The sequence below is a fragment of the Rhinolophus ferrumequinum genome, chromosome 5 (assembly GCF_004115265.2).
Source record: "Rhinolophus ferrumequinum isolate MPI-CBG mRhiFer1 chromosome 5, mRhiFer1_v1.p, whole genome shotgun sequence".
NCBI classification, from domain to species: domain Eukaryota; kingdom Metazoa; phylum Chordata; class Mammalia; order Chiroptera; family Rhinolophidae; genus Rhinolophus; species Rhinolophus ferrumequinum.
This window is the reverse complement of record NC_046288.1, coordinates 10,867,507-10,886,476: the sequence shown is the minus strand read 5'-3', so window position 1 is coordinate 10,886,476 and position 18,970 is coordinate 10,867,507. Positions and strand designations below refer to the sequence as shown.

Sequence of the window (18,970 nt, the reverse complement as noted above, 5' to 3'; positions counted from 1 at the left end):
AGTTTTCCTTTACTGCAACAATATATTTTATAAGTAAATATGTATCACTAGAGAAGTCAGTATTATGATTTGCCAATTTCTTCCAATGGAACAGACTTTAGAATTAGATATTCACAGTAAAAATATTTTATGCTGATAAGGTTCAAACGTAGGGTACCTGTAAAGGTCAAACTAGTTGGGAGAATTTTGACAACTACTTCTGAATGCATGAAACACAGTATTTTTTATAGTATTTATAAATATATCACACACTACTATTTCCTGTTATGTCATATACCAACATGGCATTGTACAAGCATAATGCCATCTAAGTCTTACAAAAGTGAATCATTTAAACAAGTCAGTAAAATAAATGGTAGTACCCGCTTTTAGGCATACAGATTGTAAAACTGAAGTTCACTTTCCTTTGATAGGTTTTGTGTGCTCTTTTGATAGCAATAGAGAATTAAAAATCACATAAGAATCAAAATGGCTAAGTATGCAAGACATTGTTATTCACAGTGACATGGCTACATAGAATGCTTTATTCTATGCTTATTCTTTCTATTTGTTGAATTTCCAGGTTCACAAAACAGCTTAATAAGAACAATCAAGGAGAATGTTACGTAGGCATTAGTTGAGATTAACAAACTATGGCCCAATGTTTATATTCACAGCAGAATATTTTCAAATCCAAACAATGGTTACAGTAACCATTTCATATCTTCCTAACACAGAGAAAAAGAAACTCTTGCCTGCCTGCTCAGTAACTAATTCTTTATAGGAACAATCTTTCAATTAATGTCCATATGAATATCACATCTAATCCATCTTTTATAACCAAATTTAATGTCACTACAAAAGCAAACAAATTGGACAATAGTCACATGTATTCACATCTATAAAGCTGGAATGGCATGAAGATATTGGAGTAAATCAGGGCTTTAAAATTTTTTCCTCAACACTCTCAGGCATCGACCAGATGAAGTTACTGATGACCCATTAATTGACGATTTTCGAGGTCTATTGGCAAAAGAAGATTGGTGGTTATCATTGAGCCTATTGCTGGTTCCATTCAAAATACTGCAAATGTGAGGAAACTGAGGATGAGACTGAACTGGAGTGCTGGGTCTAGGCCAACAAGAACAGGTGGAGGGAATACTTCGTGCTGGGCCTTGGCACTCCCAGAGTCACTTTCCAGTTCTCCAGCATTTGTCAGTCTACCTCTCTGCTGACTGATCGTCATTCTTTTACAAGTACGTCAAACTCTGTATTTCAAAGGAAGTGGACCATTCCTTCTCCAGGTTAAATGTAGGCAGTATCCATTGGTGTACAGTAATCCTGTAAATGTTCCTCTTCATTTAATACATGACATAAATTTGGAAAGTATTAGGTATGACCATTTTACTTCTGAGAAACATTCTTAGGTGCATCCCGGTCACTGCTGCTGGGCGTGGTAAGTGTCCTTTTCATTTACCTCCTCTTTAGAGTTCTCCTGGTCTTTGTTTACCTTCTGATCCAATCTGTTCTAGTCAAAGATTCAATGGATACGCTTATTATTTCATCATCGGTTATAATTCTCTTATCTTCATCGGCAACTTCTCCTCTGTCTTCATTAGATCATTTTGCAGCATCAACTAAAGGATGAGCTGCATAAAAATTCCTTCTCTTCATTTCATTTTTGAAAAGGCCTGGAACCAATTGGTATATAGGACCTTGAAGAACGTTACCTGACCTTATATTTAGTAATGGTCTAGTTTTGTGAACTTGGACATCACAGATAGGGCAATACTTGTTGGTCAACAGGTAACATACAATACTGTATTACAGAAGGACTGCAGATATTCTGTTATGATTGTGTTCTCAATGAAGTACCCTCCACAAAGCACACACATTAGGTGGGGATGTAGCTCAGTGATCTTGATTCTGGTTGTTCAGTGCATTTCTGCTTGATAAAGGATCCTCTCAACTAGGGCACCCTGGCTGCCAGAGGCACAGAGGCTACAAACAGAAGGGTTCTTCTAGGGGCCATGTGCTTGCGGAGGATGCAGAGGGGTGCTCAGAGGAGAAAGGAACTAAAATGTGGGAAACGCTGTGCATCCCAGGTTGAACGTGTGGCAGCTGGGGCATCACAGAGCCAGGCTGTCGGCGGGCGGTGCCACGGCCTTTATCAGGATATTTTTAAAACTCTTCGACCAAAAAGAAATCTATGTGTAATGTATGTATTATACATGCTCGGTGCCTAATAAGTGTATTTTCAATGAATGACTCAAGAGCTAATAATAATGGAGATAATTACTTTACAAAAAATTTGTTCAGAATTGGGAAGCACACATTGGCTACTAATTTTCTATGATGCAGTTTTATTTGTTAAATTTTTAAAACATGAGGGATATCTGTCTTATACGACCATGTTATTTTTGAAGAATATGAGAATACTATTGTCATGATGAAACAGATACTTCTTGAGGACAAAATGGTATTTATTTGTCCAAGGTAACTAAAATTTCCTGACAGAGGGAAGATTTATTTGGCATAATAAAAAATAATTTTATTAGAGAATTGAAGATTCAGAAAAAGGTGATAAAAAGGGTAGCTCAAAGGAAATCTCTAAGTTCCTAGGAAGCAAATTAAATTGGCATTTATTGACATTAAAATAAAGGAATGTAAGCCCAGTAATGGCAGGATGTAAAAAAAAAAATCTAGCCAGAATTAGAGGATTATTTATATGAATCAAAAAAAGTATGCTACAGTCATAACTATAACCTAGAATGTAAAGCAGAATAACTATCCAATACATGAGAAAAAATATAAATTGCTGATAAGCTAGAAAGAAAAATGAAAGTCTGGTGATATGATAATATAAAAAGTTTAGTAGCTATAAAGACCTTGATGAACTAAAAATTGTAGTAATCATAATATTAATTCCCTCAGCAATCCTATTTTCAAAACCTACCATGTGTTGTCCTCTCTGTGAAGTGCTAGTAATGCAAAACTGAAGAGACGATACTGCAGACCTATAGGAGCTGACATCTTAGAGTTAGAGAAGGAACTGTATGAGCAAAAAAAAGAAAAGAACCTAATGCAATTTGATAGGTGCTTTTCTAAAAGCATCAATAAAGTGTTTTTCATAGCACGGATAGGGGGAACTATTAGTTCTCTGATAGAGTTGCCAAAAACCACTCTGACAGGTGGTGGGTAAGCAGGGCAGTAATGAGCTATTGAGGAAGGCACTGGTGGGTCACAGGTGATCAGAGATTACTATAGGTAAGAACATTGCCACCACAGGAGAAAAGGAGACAAAAATAACTGCCAAGTATTATATTTTAAAGCCAGGTTCTCACCAATGTAAATTACACAGCAGTCATGGTTAGTGATGAGGGTGACAAAGAAAGGAAGTATGTAAGAGCCACCTAATTTTGTTTCTCCTTGATTTTTTTCCCCATCATTTCCTATATCAAGACATCCCAAGTTATATAGAGAATTTTTGCATATCTTGGCATGGGCTGTAATACTTCCTTTTCTTCCTGTGCTCTGGCTTAATTAAAAAGTTGATGTGTCCATTTTCTCTAATGCTTCACTAATTATCTCCTTCCATTTTCTACCACAGGGTGAGTGGGAGTGAGTGCGAGTGAGTGTGTCTTCTGTGTGTGTGTGTGTGTGTGTGTGTGTGTGTTTGTGTGTGTGTGTTGATGGGTTAGTTGTTTTCTGATCACTGAATTAACAAAGAGACCAAGTTTCAAGTAGGCAAAATTTGTCTTTTTGTGTTACCTTGAAGGCCCCTTTCACTCCCTAAGTATTCTTTTTTGGCCCTGGCATTACCAGGTATAAAATGTTATTAATAACTTAGATTCAAAGCATTTCACCTCTCAAATATCATTTGCATTCTAAAGGAAACCAAAAATTATCTATAATAATATAATTTTAGCATCTGTAGCAGGTGAGAGAGAAAGATACTGGGGGCTGAGGGGAGTTAGTCTTCAACATATCCCATGCTGTACCATGTTTCTTCCTTCTGTAATGCAAATTTGGAATATAAAGTCTTTCTATAATGAAAGCTTTAGTTCATTTAATTTATCACTTTACCATCTTAAAAAACATCACATTATTTTTTTTAATCAAGAATTTTAAAAATTCTTGAACAAATTCTCACAAAGCATTTTTGTGAGAAAATTTGAAAATTTGAAAATTTGAAAATTCTCACAAAGCATTTTTATATGCCTGATTTTATTTAAGCATTAGTATAGCATAGCCATTGGTAGTGTTTTTGCTGTTAATCCCAATTTTAGAGATGGAGCAACTGAGGTTCAGTGAGGAATTAAGTGACTTTCCCAGCTTATACAGCTAGTAAGTGGTACGTGCTGGCTTAATTCAAGCATTCTGTCTCTCACACGACTGATGTTTCCACCATTCTACCTTTTTTCACTATACTGTTTGTTCCTCGCTCTCCTACAAGCTTCTCACCTAAGAGAAGGCAGCACCGTTCACAGAGATGATAATTCAGTAGATGTGGGTTCACAAATGGGCATTCTTCATATTTCAGGTATTTCAGATGTAGGCAGGTTAGCCTGATAACTTGAGAAACACAGCTCTAGGAGTTACCTGGTTGATAATGCAAGTGAGAGCAGGGCTGAAGAAAGGTTAGCACACCAATGAACCAGGGTCAGCCCATGGTAAAAGCAGGTCTTAGATAAAGGGGACCTGTATTCCTCCCACTAGTTCTTCTACCTCTAGCCCATCCCCTGCTGCATTCCAGTCCTGGGGACATTAACGAGATAGCCACTCTTGCTCTGTAGCAGCACCCAACCCTGCTTGGCCCTGCAGGGCTCTGTGCTGCCTGCATACTTGAAATTCTTATTTCCCCAGGTTAGATGGAGGGCTACCATTTAAATTCCACTTCATGTATTTTCAGGCTGGTGGTCTGTATTAGAAAAGAAGCAGGAAGAATTTTATCCCACAAAATGAAGTTTATATTATGGAATTTGTAAGTAAAAAGTAAGATTGTGGAATGAAAGCAATCAGGGGGGCAAAGGAACCTTTTAGTCTTTCCGAAATTATTTCACAAAAAATAGTCACCTATTCTGAAAATACATAGGGTTCCTCTAGCATTGTTGAATGGCTGTTACTTTACAATCTTACTGTTTTCTAGTGGTGGCTTTTGTTTGTTTTATAGACTCGCTGGTTACACAGAACTTCTATAAACAATGATGATTTCTGATTTAAAGATTAGTATCTTTATTAGGAAGTTTTAACAAATGGGATTAATGACCAGTCTATGTTCCATAATAGTAAAGAGTGCTAGCTTTGAAGACAGCCTGATTCAAATATCATATAATCACATAATAGCTGGGTGACAATCTTACCTTTGAGGCTTTAAGCCTCATCTGTAAAATGAGGATAAAGATACTTGACTTGGCAGAAAATAAAACTAAGTAATGGATGTAAACTACTAAGTGTTCAATAAAGAGTGATTATTACTGAAGGCCAGTACAGTTTATTCTCATTATTCATGATAGTTTTATTTTATAGAGTTGCTGTGAACAATAAATTAACAAATACTGAAACATTATTCCTAAGTGAAATAGAGGGTTAAATTTCTGTGAACTTCTGGTCAAATTTTTGTCAAATTATCCATATATAATCTTGTTTTATGTGTGTTCTGTTTAAAGACAATTAATGTCATATATATGGTTTATTCATAGACAACAGCTCTATAACTCATGTCTAAATGAAGCTTATCTAACACACATATTTTCTCTGTAAGGCATATCACAGCCTACCTGCCCTTTGGGACACTAGAGAGTACTTCTGCTTGGGTGCCATTTTAAACACAGAAATGGCTAACAAAAAAACATAAATATGCAAAAAATGTGGTCCTAAATAGACCCAGAGAACAATATTTCCTTATAATGTGAAAGCTCAAACAAGATGGCAGAGTGTTGCCTTGTTGGCCCTCAGCTGGGAACGAGCACATCTGGTGACTCAAATTTTTTGCACAGTCTGCAAATGACCACAAAAGTGCAGCAAGTATTGATCTGGGAGTTAGAAATAAATTTAGCCACTAGGCAAATTTAATAATCTGGAATCCATGAATATTAAAGATAGACTATATATGGTTTTAGTTAAAAGATTGTAGTCTGTCATCTGTGTAGTCTTGGGCAAGTGATTTGTCTTCTCTCAGTTCAGTTTCCTCACCTATGAAGTAAAAATTATAATAGCTCCAACCTCTTGTACATATGATGAGAATTAAATGAGAAACTGCATGTCAAGTGTTTATCTGGCATGTAATAAATGATCAAAATATAAATTACTAATGCAAGGATGACTAAATATGGTGACATGAATTAAATCTAACATATGTGAAATTTTCTTACTAACACTTTTCAAAATGCTGGGGGGAGAGGAAGATCTGACTAAATAATTTACTTTTTCCTCTTATTTTCTGTGTATGAGCAGAACCAATTTTAGTGACAGATATAAAGCGTTTTTTATTCTAATATAAAAATGATTTGGCTGAAGTATTATAAATCAATAATGTCATTTTGAGAGTCTTAACTAAAAGGTGCAGGTGCTAAGCTTTAAATGGGGTCGTGTGCTAGAATTTCAATTAATGCAAATGGAATAGAAAGTTGAACTACAAGTACTAATTTTATTTGTCTAGATTAAGCCAGGAAAAATGAGCTCATGTCTCTGAGGATCTGATCTCAATGCTGAAAGATAAATGTGCAGAAACAGTCACATGACCTAAAATTCACCTTTTTTGATATGTTTTAAATAGTTTCTATTTAAAAAACAACAAAAACAAAAAATAAACAAACAAACAAACAAAAATGACTAGCTTTTGCTGGAAATCCGAATAAGGTATTTTCAGACTTTACCATCCATCTGTATAATGTCTATGATAACCAAAGAGAAAAAGCGAAAACCTATTTTGTTAGTTAATAACTCAAGAATTATTGCTCAAAAACAGTGCTTTCTTAATTTGTTGAAAGGATGCTTGAATTGTGTCTCCTTTTATTTCAATTAGATATATTCAATACTCAAAATTTCACCAGATAGTGAAAAGCAGAATTATGAATGATGAAAATTGATAAGGTAAAAAAGAGAGCAAATGAGTCAGAGGTTTTTTTCATGTGGTACATTTTGATTACAGACTGGTAGAGGTAAAAGGACAAACATTTCAGGTTGAACATATTTCATTCAATTACAAATGTTATTAAAATGAGTTAGAGCAATATATACTAAATAGGTATGGTTATAAACCATTCTGGATTGGTTGGAGACTCTAAAGAAAATAACAACAATGGCAACAAAAAAACCTAAGGAACTTTACCCCCATAGAAGTTCATGATACATATACACACTTTTAAACATACACATTTTTTTTTTACAATGTTAGTGGGTTTAAGGATGTACCCCAAGTTAATAATCTTCTCTGAAGATGTGGGAAAAAAGTTACTCTTAGTTATATATAACTGATTTTCACAGATGAAGCTTTTGAAAACAATAAAAGTAATTTAAACAATTTTTCGGAAGTCAAAGTATCCATTTACAGTTCTGTAGCTTTTTGGTGACTTCACCTCCCCAACCCTCTTCCACAGATATTAACTGAAAATACTGCTTAGAAACAACAAAGCAACTTCTATCTTTTTTAGCCTTTTTGTACTGATAGGTCCTTGTGAATTTTCATAAAGCTGGTATAGATGATGCAGGGACTTGTCCAGTGGAAATTCTGTGCGTCCTATTGATTTCAATAAGGAAGGCAAAGAGGGTGAACTGTGAGGCAAAATACCTCTAAAAGAAATAAGAAAGCATCATTCTATTCTGAGATGTTTGACGGGTTCTATTTAAAGAGATTATTCACTCCTCCATAAGCCCATGACCTGAGCAAAGTAATACTGTCATTCAGGTCAACAAGTGTCCTATATTTTTCACAACTTCTATTCTTGCATATATCACAGTTCATTATTCTCCATAGACATATCATGGGGATTCATTGCAATCACATTACAAAAACATTCAAAGACTGGAAGAAATTCACTTTTCAAAGATCCATTGGTCACATCACTTGGCTTTAGCAGAAATATACAATTATGGCTGATAATGCCATCTAACACTCCATGACAAAGAGGTTCAATCTGACATCTTTTGGTGCTTATCTTTGGCATCATCCAAAAGCTAGATCTGATGCCAAGCTTGGTCATGCAGAGAATGTAAATTTAAAGGGCCACTTTTATTTATAACAAACAGACCCAGCTGGGAACACAGCTGTTTAATGGGAAGACAAAGCAAAATTTCCTGCTACCTGGAAGGTCTAATTATAACACCACCTAGACAAGCTTTCAAAATCTGTAAATGAACTAGCACAGCCTCAATGAGGGTTTACCTTAAAAAGAGGGAAATAAGGTAAAATTACCTGAATTACATATTATAGAAGTAATCAGGAGTATTTTATAATGCCCTAAAATCTATATGTCTTAATTGAAGCCGCCTTTGATTCTTAACATAGTTTCCTGGCTTCTCCATATACAGGCTTAAAATCTAAAATTTGGGATAACCCAGACAAAAAGAAATGTGATTGATAGCATTTTTGTACTTCCAAACAAGCATCCTTCACTAAAGAATAAACAAAAAGAGATCAGCAAGTACAGTGTATAAAAACAAAATCAAGAAATGCTAATATAATAGCAAAGGTTCTCAATAGTCAAGGGAGATAAATGCATTTACATACAAAGTGTCTGTGGCAGTCTCCTAACATTTTAGCAAGTTACGACAGAAAATTTCATGGTCACTGTGGTATGCTGTGCATGGTTGTCTTTTTTTTTTTAAATTGACCTTGAAAAGTAAAGTGACCTTTGTTCTACATGATTTGATCTAACATCTTAGCTACCCAGTATCTATTCATTGTGCATTAGAGACCTACACTAATCTGGGACCCCCTCAGACTGCAGAGATGTCCTAAATGAGGAAGAACTGCACAGTATTTTATCTCTTCTACCCATTGTCTCCATTAGTCTTATAAACTTTCTGAACGTAAGAATTCTGAATGTAAGAACTTGTGAAGCATCTGTGCACTATTTGCTATCTAAGAAATGATAAAATTCGAAAGAATTGCACGTCTCGTTCTCTGTGTTCAGTATTATTAGTACATCACAGTAAATAGATAGGTGTTTCACAGACTTCCTGGATTTGATTTTGGACTCACTTCATTTTATGATTTATCCCATGCTAGTTCATCCATGAAGACTCATCTAGTCCATAACTAAGCCCTGGCAGCAATTACGATGACTGAACTTGAGAAGTCATAGTTTTTAAGAGTGTAAATTGAATTTGATGTTTTAATTTTTAATTTAGGTTACTGTTGGTCTGCTTATGTAATACTTTGTTTCTTTGTATGGAAAAAGATTTTATGTTATCACTAAAGTCACATAAGATTTTTTAAATTGGAAATGAATGTAGTAAGATTGGGTCTGAATTTTATCTAAGAAATATTTGAGAAAATGAGGTAATCCAAAGTGAAATATAGAAATCAAATCTGTACAACCTTTCTTCCAATTATACAGCATTTTCTCACAATGCCATCCATAATTCCTCCCTCTTTCACTTTTCCATGTTTATATGTAGAGTTGGTGTCTTTGTAATTGAGGCCATATTCTGTGTTTACATAACCCTTCCTGCTCTATAGTGGAGATTAGTACTCAAATGCTTCCTTCAACAAAATAATGTTAGCATTAGCAAATTATGTATTTCTAAAAGACCCTAAAAGAATGCAAACAAACGTGGTGCTCTTTGAAGGAACTTCCTCAGGGAAGTAATGAAGGAGTAACAGGATGGAAAGAAGAAGGGAATAATGTTGTTAATGGTTAGAATTTATGAAGTGCTTATTGTTTGAGAATATTCTAAGTGATGTTATATTCATTTTTTCATGTGATCTTCACAACATTATGAGGTATGATTTTTCGGAAAAGGAAATTGGCTGGAACTAAAATTGAATTTATCTACTAAATTTGCTATTAGGTTGTTTTTGGAATTATTTATGCTGGAGTTGTAGTTGGGTTTCATGTTAGCTCAGGAACAAGAGGCTTTATAACGGGTTATTCACCTTAGAATTTTCTGGTGAGGGATCTGTTGTAGGACTCAGTGTATTAATGAATCCAGTAGAATGCTGTCCAAAGTAGTGTGAGTGAATGCATACATGGATTTTTCTGTCAATCATATCCTTAGCTTTTATGAGATCCACAGAAAGATCCCAGAACAACAAAAGCACCAACAACCAAAAGTTTAAGAACCAAATGTTTTAACAGGTGACATCAACTAAAATGGTGAAGTGAGGATATCTGAAAATATCCCTCTCCATAAAAGCAATAAAATAACTGGGGGAAAAATTATCGGAATCATTTTTTTAGAGCTATAGAAATTAACCAAAGGCTTGCAACAGTCCAGAGAATAGGGAGCATTTAGTAAAGAAAAACAACCAAATCTCAGTAATAACAGTGAGATTTGTGGCATTCTCACTTACTCTAGTCCCATCTCTCTATCTCTACCTCCCAGCATTGCAGCAGCCTTAAAAATTACAAACCATGGAATCCAGAAAACAGTAGCATGATTTATTTGAAGTGCTTGAAAGAAAAATAACTGTCAATCAAAGTAATCTTTCAAAAAATAAAATTAAGATATTTCCAGATTTTAAAAAATGAGATAATTCATTTTTATTTGATCTGCTTTACAAGAAATAATAAAAGGATTCCTTCAAACTAAAATGAAAAGACATTAAACAGTAACTCACATCCAAATGAAGAAATAGAAAGTACCAATAAATGTAATTATATAGGCACTACATAGGTAAATATAAAAAATAGTGTTAATGTATTTTTTATTTTTGTCCTATATTATTTAAAATACAATTGCATAATGCAATCGTTATATTGATGGGCCTATAATATATAAAGATATAATTTGTGAAAGTAGCAGCATAAAGGAGGCAGCACCAAGTTATACATGAACAGAGTTTTCATACATTATTCATATTGCTATAACTAGATTGCTATAACTAGATTGTTATAAATAAAGTGGTTAATGGTAATTCCCAGGACAACTACTAAGAAAATAATTCAAAAACTATAATAAGAGAAGTGGTAAGGCAATTTAGATACTAATAGTGGAAATATCTATTGAACACCAAAAAAAAAAAAAAAAGGCAGTAATAGAAGAATTAGAAACAAAAACTACATAGAACACACAGAAAACAAATGGTAAAACAGAAGGCATAAATCTTACCTAATCAGTAATTACATTAAATGTAAATTGATTAAACTATCCAATAAAAAGGCAGAGATTGGCAGGATGGAAAAAGAATACAACATGATTCAAGTATATACTGTATGCAAAAAAAGCACTAGATTCAAAGACAAAATATTGAAAATATAATGATGGAAAAACTGTATCCCATTCAATAATAAACAAAAGAGAGCTAGAGTGCCTATACTAATATCTTTAAGATGAGAGAAAGATCTCTACTTTATTAGTAGAGATAAAGGAGGACATTTATAATGATAAAATGGTCACTCTATGAATAATTAATACCAGTTACAAATATATATGCGCCTGACAACATATTTCCAATATACATGAAGAAAAAATTGACAGAATTGAAAGGAAGCATAGATGATTCAAAATAACAGTTGGAGACTCCAATATCCCACTTTCAATAATGGATACAACAACTAGACAGAAGATTGTCAAAGAAATAGAATATTTGAACAGCACTATAAACCAAACTAGACCTAAAAGACAAATACAGAATGCACCACTCAACAATTTCAGAATACACATTCTTCTCAATAAACATTTTCATAGCAGCATTAATCATAGTAACCCAAATATGGAAGTAACCTAAATGTCTATCAACTGATGTACAGATGAACAAAGTGTACTATATATAAACACAGTGTACCATAAAAAGATATGAAGTACTACATCAAACTAAAAAGTTTTTCACAGCAAAGGAAACCATCAACAAAACAAAGAGACATCCTACTGAGTGGGAGAAAATATTTGCCAACAATACATCTGATAAGGGGTTCATATCCAAACTTTATTAAAAAATACTCATACAACTCAACACCAAAACAAACAACCCAATTTAAAAATGGGTAGAGGACATCAGGAGACATTTCTTGAAAGAAGACAAGCAGATGGCCAACAGATATATGGAAAGGTGCTTAATGTCACTAATCATTAGAGAAATGCAAATAAAAACCACAGTGAGATACTACCTCACACCTATCAGAATGGCTATCATCAATAAATCAAAAAACAGCAAGGGTTGGCAAGGATGTAGAGAAAAGGGAACCCTCATGTACTGTGGGTAGGATTGCAAATTGGTGCAGCCACTATGAAAAACAGTATAGAAGTTCTTCAAAAAATGAAAAATAGAACTACCTTATAACCCAGCAATTCCACTCCTCGGTATTTATCAAAAGAAATCCAAAACACTAATTCAAAATAATATATGCACCCCTATGTTTGTTGCAATGCTATTCACAATAGCCAAGATATGGAAACAACCGAAATGCCCATCAAAAGACAACTGGATAAAGAAATTGTGATACATTTATACAAGGGAGTATTACTCTGCTATTAAAAAAAAAAAAAAGAATGAAATCTTACTATTTGCAACAACATGGACGGACCTAGATAATATTATGCTAAGTGAAATAAGTCAGACTAAGAAAGACAAATACCATATGACCTCACTTAAATGTGGAATCTAAAGAACAGAATAAATGAACAAACAAAACACAAACAGACTCAGAGATATAGAAAAAAAAAGTTTAAAACTGATGGTTACTAAATGGGAGGAGGGTAGGGATTGGGGAGAAGGTGAAGGGATTAGAAAGTACAAATTAGTAGTCACAAAATAGTCACAGGGATGTGAAATATAATACGGGGAATATAATCAATAATGTTGCAAAGATCATGTAGGGTACCAGATGGGTACTGGATTTATCGGGGGGATCACTTCATAGATTGTGTAGATGCCTGACCACTGCGCTGTACACCTGAAGCTGAAGTAGAATAATATTGAATGTCAACTATAATTATACACACACACACACACACACACACACACACACACACACACACACACATATAAACACAGGATGTGGAGTACAGAGTAGGGAATACAATCAATGGTATTGTAACAGCTATATACGATGTGAGAGGGGTAGTAGACTTGGAGGTGCTTATCACTTTGTGAGGGGTGTAAATGTATATTCATTTTGTTGTTTTGTACACCTGAAACTAATATAATAAAAAAGAGATCTTTAAAAAAAAAAAGAAATGACATACTGATACATGTGACAACATTGATAAACCTTAAGAACTTTATACTTAGTGAAAGAAGCCAGGCATAGTAGATGATTCTATTTATATGAAATTTCCAGAATAGGCAAACCCATAAACATGGAAATAGATTAGTCATTACCAGAGAATGAGAGGGCCAACAGGGTTTCTTATTGGGGTGATGAAAATGTTCTGGAATTACACAGTGGTGCTGTCGCACAACTTGAGAATACAAACAAACAAACAAAAAAATAGAATACAAACTAAAAACAAACAAACAAACAAAAAAACCCCACTGAATTGTACATTATAAAGGGGTGGATTTTTTGGTATCTGAATTTATATTTTTATTTTTAAAGGAAAGAACCAGTGTTCTAGAGCTAATTTATCATCCAAAATTCGACTCAATAACACCACAACCAATGTGTGTTAACTAGTGCTTGAAGGCTTTTCAGATCCCAAGGCATATCTGCTGGCTTTAGTGAGGGTTATAACAGTGACCCACTAGGAGTTACCAAATGCCCACCACCTAAAATAAATCAACATTATTTAAAATATTTGTTAATGTGAACATGAAATTAGAGCTAAACAGAGAGCAAATGTGCACTCATAATATTAGGGTTATAACCCATATAAAAAGTGATCACTCGGAGTTGTAAAGTTTATATAATATTGAATTTATTTACTTAAAAATTTTATATCATATTTAATTTATAAAGCTACATTAACTAGTATCATTCTTTCTTACTTGAGCTTTCATAAAAGAATAAAACAAGCGGCAGAAAAATATATAGAAAGAATTAAGAAAACCAGAGTACTTAAGTACTAGTTATATCATATTAAGCATGTTATTTAACCTACTTAGAATCAGATTCTCTGTAAATAGCTCTATTCTCAAGTTTTATATTGGGATCGGATCAGGTAATCTTTGTGAATGCACTATGTAAAATGGACTGCTAGTGTTGTTTTCAACATTATTATGGTATCATACTTAGAGTTTATTGATAAACCAACATTTGTGTCACCCTCAATGATGGGTCAAGTATACTACAGATCTCTCTGCCTTTGATATTTATAAATAAAATACAAAATATGATTCCAAGTCTTAAGGTATTTTTTTTCTTCTTTCTTTTCTTTTTTTTTTCATTAGTTTCAGGTGTACAAAGTAACATAATAGCTGGACATTTACACCCCTCACAAAGGGATAACCCCCCCAATCTACTACCCTTCTGACATCGTATATAGCTGTTACAATACCACTGACTACCTTCCCTATGCTGTACTCCACAGCCTATATATATATATACATATTTGACATTCAATAATATTCTACTTCAGCTTCAGGTTCATGTGCAGTGGTCAGGCATCTACACAGTCTATGAAGTAATCCCCCTGATAAGTCCCGCGCCCATCTGGCACCTTACATAATCTCTACAACATTATTGTTTACATTCCCCATATTATATTTCACACCCCGTGACTATACTGTGACTACTAATTTGTGCTTTCTAATCCCTTCACCTTCTCCCCCATTCCCACCTCCTCCCATCTAGCAAACATCAGGTTTTAAATTGTTTTCTCTATATTTCTGAGTCTATTTCTGTTTTGTTTGCTCATTTATTCTGTTCTTTAGATTCCACATATAAGTGAGAACATATGGTATGTGCTTTAGTCTGACTTTTTTCACTTAACATAATATTCTCTAAGTCTGTCCATGTTGTTGCACATGGTAAGATTTCATTCTTTTTTTATGGCCAAGTCATACTCCATTGTATACATGTACTGCAGTTTCTTCATTCAATCGCAATTCTTAAGGTATTTTTAGTTTGACAAACAAGTGCCATTGTAATATTGTTCATGGATTTGAATATTCAATTTTGCATTCTTATTAGCCCTTTGTATTGATTGGAATTGAGGAAGGACTATTGCTACTTTAAATCCTATTGTTGGAAACTAGAAACTTGATCTATGTGAAGATTTTGTGAAACACTTCTAAATATTTATAGATAAAGGTATAAATAAACTCATAATTCTGGCTTCAACCAGACAAAAAAATCATTAAAGCAAAATCATTAAGTAGTAAAAATTCAGGCAGGGAAAATATTTTTGGATTAAAATATGTTAAATTCTTATCTATTATAATTCAATCTCTTCTTTGTTTTAGGGGGAAAAGGGGAAGAGGAATCACAGGGGAAAAAGAAAATGTTTAGTTGACATACTGAAATAGTTAGATTACGGGAAGGATAAGAATAGGGCTATCAGACCTCCACATGCTCAAAGAAATCGGGAGGATAGGCTCCTGTGGCCATAAAATACCCAGGGAGTCAGGATGTTCTTCTTTGGAACTGCTGCCAATTCTCTTGCACTCCATAATTCAGCCAGTGCCATTGATTTCCTGGTTCCTACTATGGCTTCTACCATAGGGACGACCCAAATCTGCTGCACATGTTTTGGCTCTTGCCTTTTAAGAATCCTAAGGAAGCTGAGAAATAGAGCCAGAAAATTGGTAGACTGGCCATCACAGTAGAGACACTACTGTGATGCTCACAGCAAAATGATTAAATGTTGGGGTTGGGAGTCTGAACAATAAAAACCCCTATTTTGATGCTGTTTAGTAGCTTGTGACCTTGGGCAAATTACTTTGTCTATGTCTCAAACTTCTCACCTGCAAAACATGGAAAGGACCTTTCTCATAGGGCTTTTATAAGGATTGTATAATAATATACACAAATTGCTTAGCAAATATGGCTGCTAATTAATAAATGCTCAAAGATTTTTTGTAATTTTTATGATTACTCTAATGGAAAAGGTCAGTAAAAGCAAAAATAGAGAAAACAGATGATGGTAGCCCTTTTATTAATTAGGACTGATTCACTATTTTTTAAAAAAACTGCTTTCAGTTTCTTCAAAATATAAATAAACAGAATTATGACAATACGGATTTACTGTTTCCACTATGTGAGTTGATGTTGCTGTTTGAAAGGCTTGCAATTTACTTTCCAAGTTTTTAAACTTCATCCTGATCTCTCAATAAAATATCCCCATAGCCACTGGTTGCTAGTTTCTGGAAGGAGCTCTCAGGTGGACTGCTAGCTAAGTCTTGGCATGGCTGTCCTGGAGCTGCAGCAATTGAGCTGGGCCCATAATGGAATTCTCTAGAATGCACATTATACACAAACTGCTTGAGTTTGCCAGTATTATACATCCCTGAAGTCACCAAACAAACACATATGCCTAAACCTGTCAATAATACTGGACTTCAGAGGAAAACTAAGATATTTTGAAAGAAAATGAACATAAGAGGTCAGTTTGTGAGTGCGCTCTTTTGTTTCATGGAAGGGCAAAGCTTGACTTCTGACTGTAAACGAAGTCAGCTAGGATTGGATGTGGCTCTAAATAAATGGAGGAGCTGGAAAGTTTCTAAGAACACTCCTTAGGGACATACACCTACCACCTCTATAGTCCTTGAAAAATTACCGTGTTTCCCTGAAAATAAGACCTAGCCTGACAATCAGTTTTAATGCGTCTTTTGGAGCAAAAATTAATATAAGACCCGGTCTTATTTTACTATAAGACTGGGTCTATAATATAATATAATATAATATAATACAAGGTCTTATATTAATTTTTGCTCCCAAAGATGTGTTAGAGCTGATTGTCCGGCTAGGTCTTATTTTTGGGAAACACAGTAGTATCCAAGCTAAGGAAAAACATTTTAAATTGGCCTACTGAAATTGTTAGGTTATAGGAAGATTAAGAATGTAGTAATATGAACTACCCCCAAATGCTCAAAGAAAGCTGGAAAACAGGTTTCTGTGGCAGGAGAATACCCACTGAGTAAATAGTCATTAAGTGCTCTTAATTTTCCTGGTCTCTATAATTCAGTCACTACCACTGACTAGTGAACTAATGAGTTTTAGATCCCGTAATCCAGTGATTCGCAGTGCAGTCTTAGACTAGTAGCGTAATATCCCCTGGGAGCTGTTGAGATATACAAATTCTCAAGCCCCATCCCACATACACTGATTTAAAAATCTCTATCCTAGCGAACCCTTTAGGAGCTTCTGATGCACCGTCAAGTGTAAAACTTCTGATATGACATAGAGTAACAGTGGGTAGTAGTGGAAGGATTGTGAGAATGACCAGGAAGTCCTCCAGGTCAGGTTCCCAAGAATCCCAGCTGCAAAATGAGTGACAAAAGTAGCATTTGCTGTGGAATTTTATGGAAAAGTTAAGAAAAAGTATAGTTCAAACTGAGACCCTAGAAGCTTATATGTAACCTTTCTGGGAATAATATGTTTGCCTTCTTGCTTGAAGAAGTCACTAGTTATGTTTGTTACTGATGCAAGTTGATGTCTGTATTAGAAAGAGCATAAAGGCTGGAAAAATTCTTGGAGGCTCTGCCTTCACACTGTGTTTCCCCGAAAATAAGACCTAGCCAGTCAATCAGCTCTAATGCGTGTTTTGGAGCAAAAATTAATATAAGACCTGGTCTTATTTTATTATACGACTGGGTATAACAGAATAGGATAGGATAGGATAGGATAGGATACGATACGATACTATACAATATAATATAAAATACCAGGTCTTATATTAATTTTTGCTCCAAAGACGCATTAGAGCTGATTGTCTGGCTAGGTCTTATTTTCAGGGAAACAGGGTAGAAACAATAGACAAGATTCTAGACAGAAACAAAACCTAGGAAGAAAGCCAGACAGTCTAAGAAATTCAAAGATGGTAAAGGAGAATTAAAACTGGAGTCCAGAGTTTAAAAAGTAGAACAATGTGATAAAAAGAGAAAAAGAAAGACAACTCAGGACCATTTTCATTTAATAGATATTACGAACTCTTCCCAAACAGGGTAAATCCAGACTTCCTGATCCCACATCTTATATAACAATTAAATAGGATTCATATACACAATCAACTATAATGAATCCTTTCAATAATCCTGAGATGAAGACATGAGATGCTAAGAAGGATGCAAGACGGCAGATATAGTTGAAAATTTGGGATGCTGCCTTCTAATTGTGACCAGAGACATATGGAAGACAGCCACCACTCAGATCTCCTGACCATTCTCTGCTTCTTTAAGTTCAAGAAGGGTAGATAACTCAGGAAAAATAAACATGAACTATGTCCCTACTGATACTGAAGCCCTTGGTAGGAAAAAGACTAAGACTGGAGGTTTTTTTCTCTTCTTTTCAATTGGAGACTGTAAATTCGGCAGCAGATATGAAGGAAAAATTAAGAACTTGTCAAAGACAGTATTTGGTTTTCTGATTTTGACTAATGTAAAAAAGAATTAGATTGTAAATGATCTCATGAAGACTGAATATAACATTTTCACCTAGGGCATCATAATTTGATCTAGTGGATTCCAAACAAAGTCAGAGAGGGGAAGAGAAGTTCCAAATAAACTTCTCAATAAGCTGGAAAAAATCTGTAATGAAAAATAGATGTGATTATAGAAAAAGGGGGAACAAAATACTGGTAATGACCAAAAATCCTTTAAAAAAAAAAAAAAAAACAGAAAGAGGGAAAAATAGAGCTTCAGATGTCTTTACCTGTAATGCATTTCAATAAAAAGAAGTAACTCTGGTCCCACAAAAATCACCATGCCTTGGTGGTGGAATACAAG

The 18,970-nt window shown here is 34.5% G+C and overlaps 1 pseudogene; it reads right to left on the bottom strand.

Annotated features, from left to right (window-relative positions):
* Nucleotides 1-923: 923 nt before the first annotated feature.
* LOC117022602 (polycomb complex protein BMI-1-like) lies at nt 924-1,937 on the bottom strand (annotated as a pseudogene).
* Between the last annotated feature and the right edge of the window lie 17,033 nt (nt 1,938-18,970).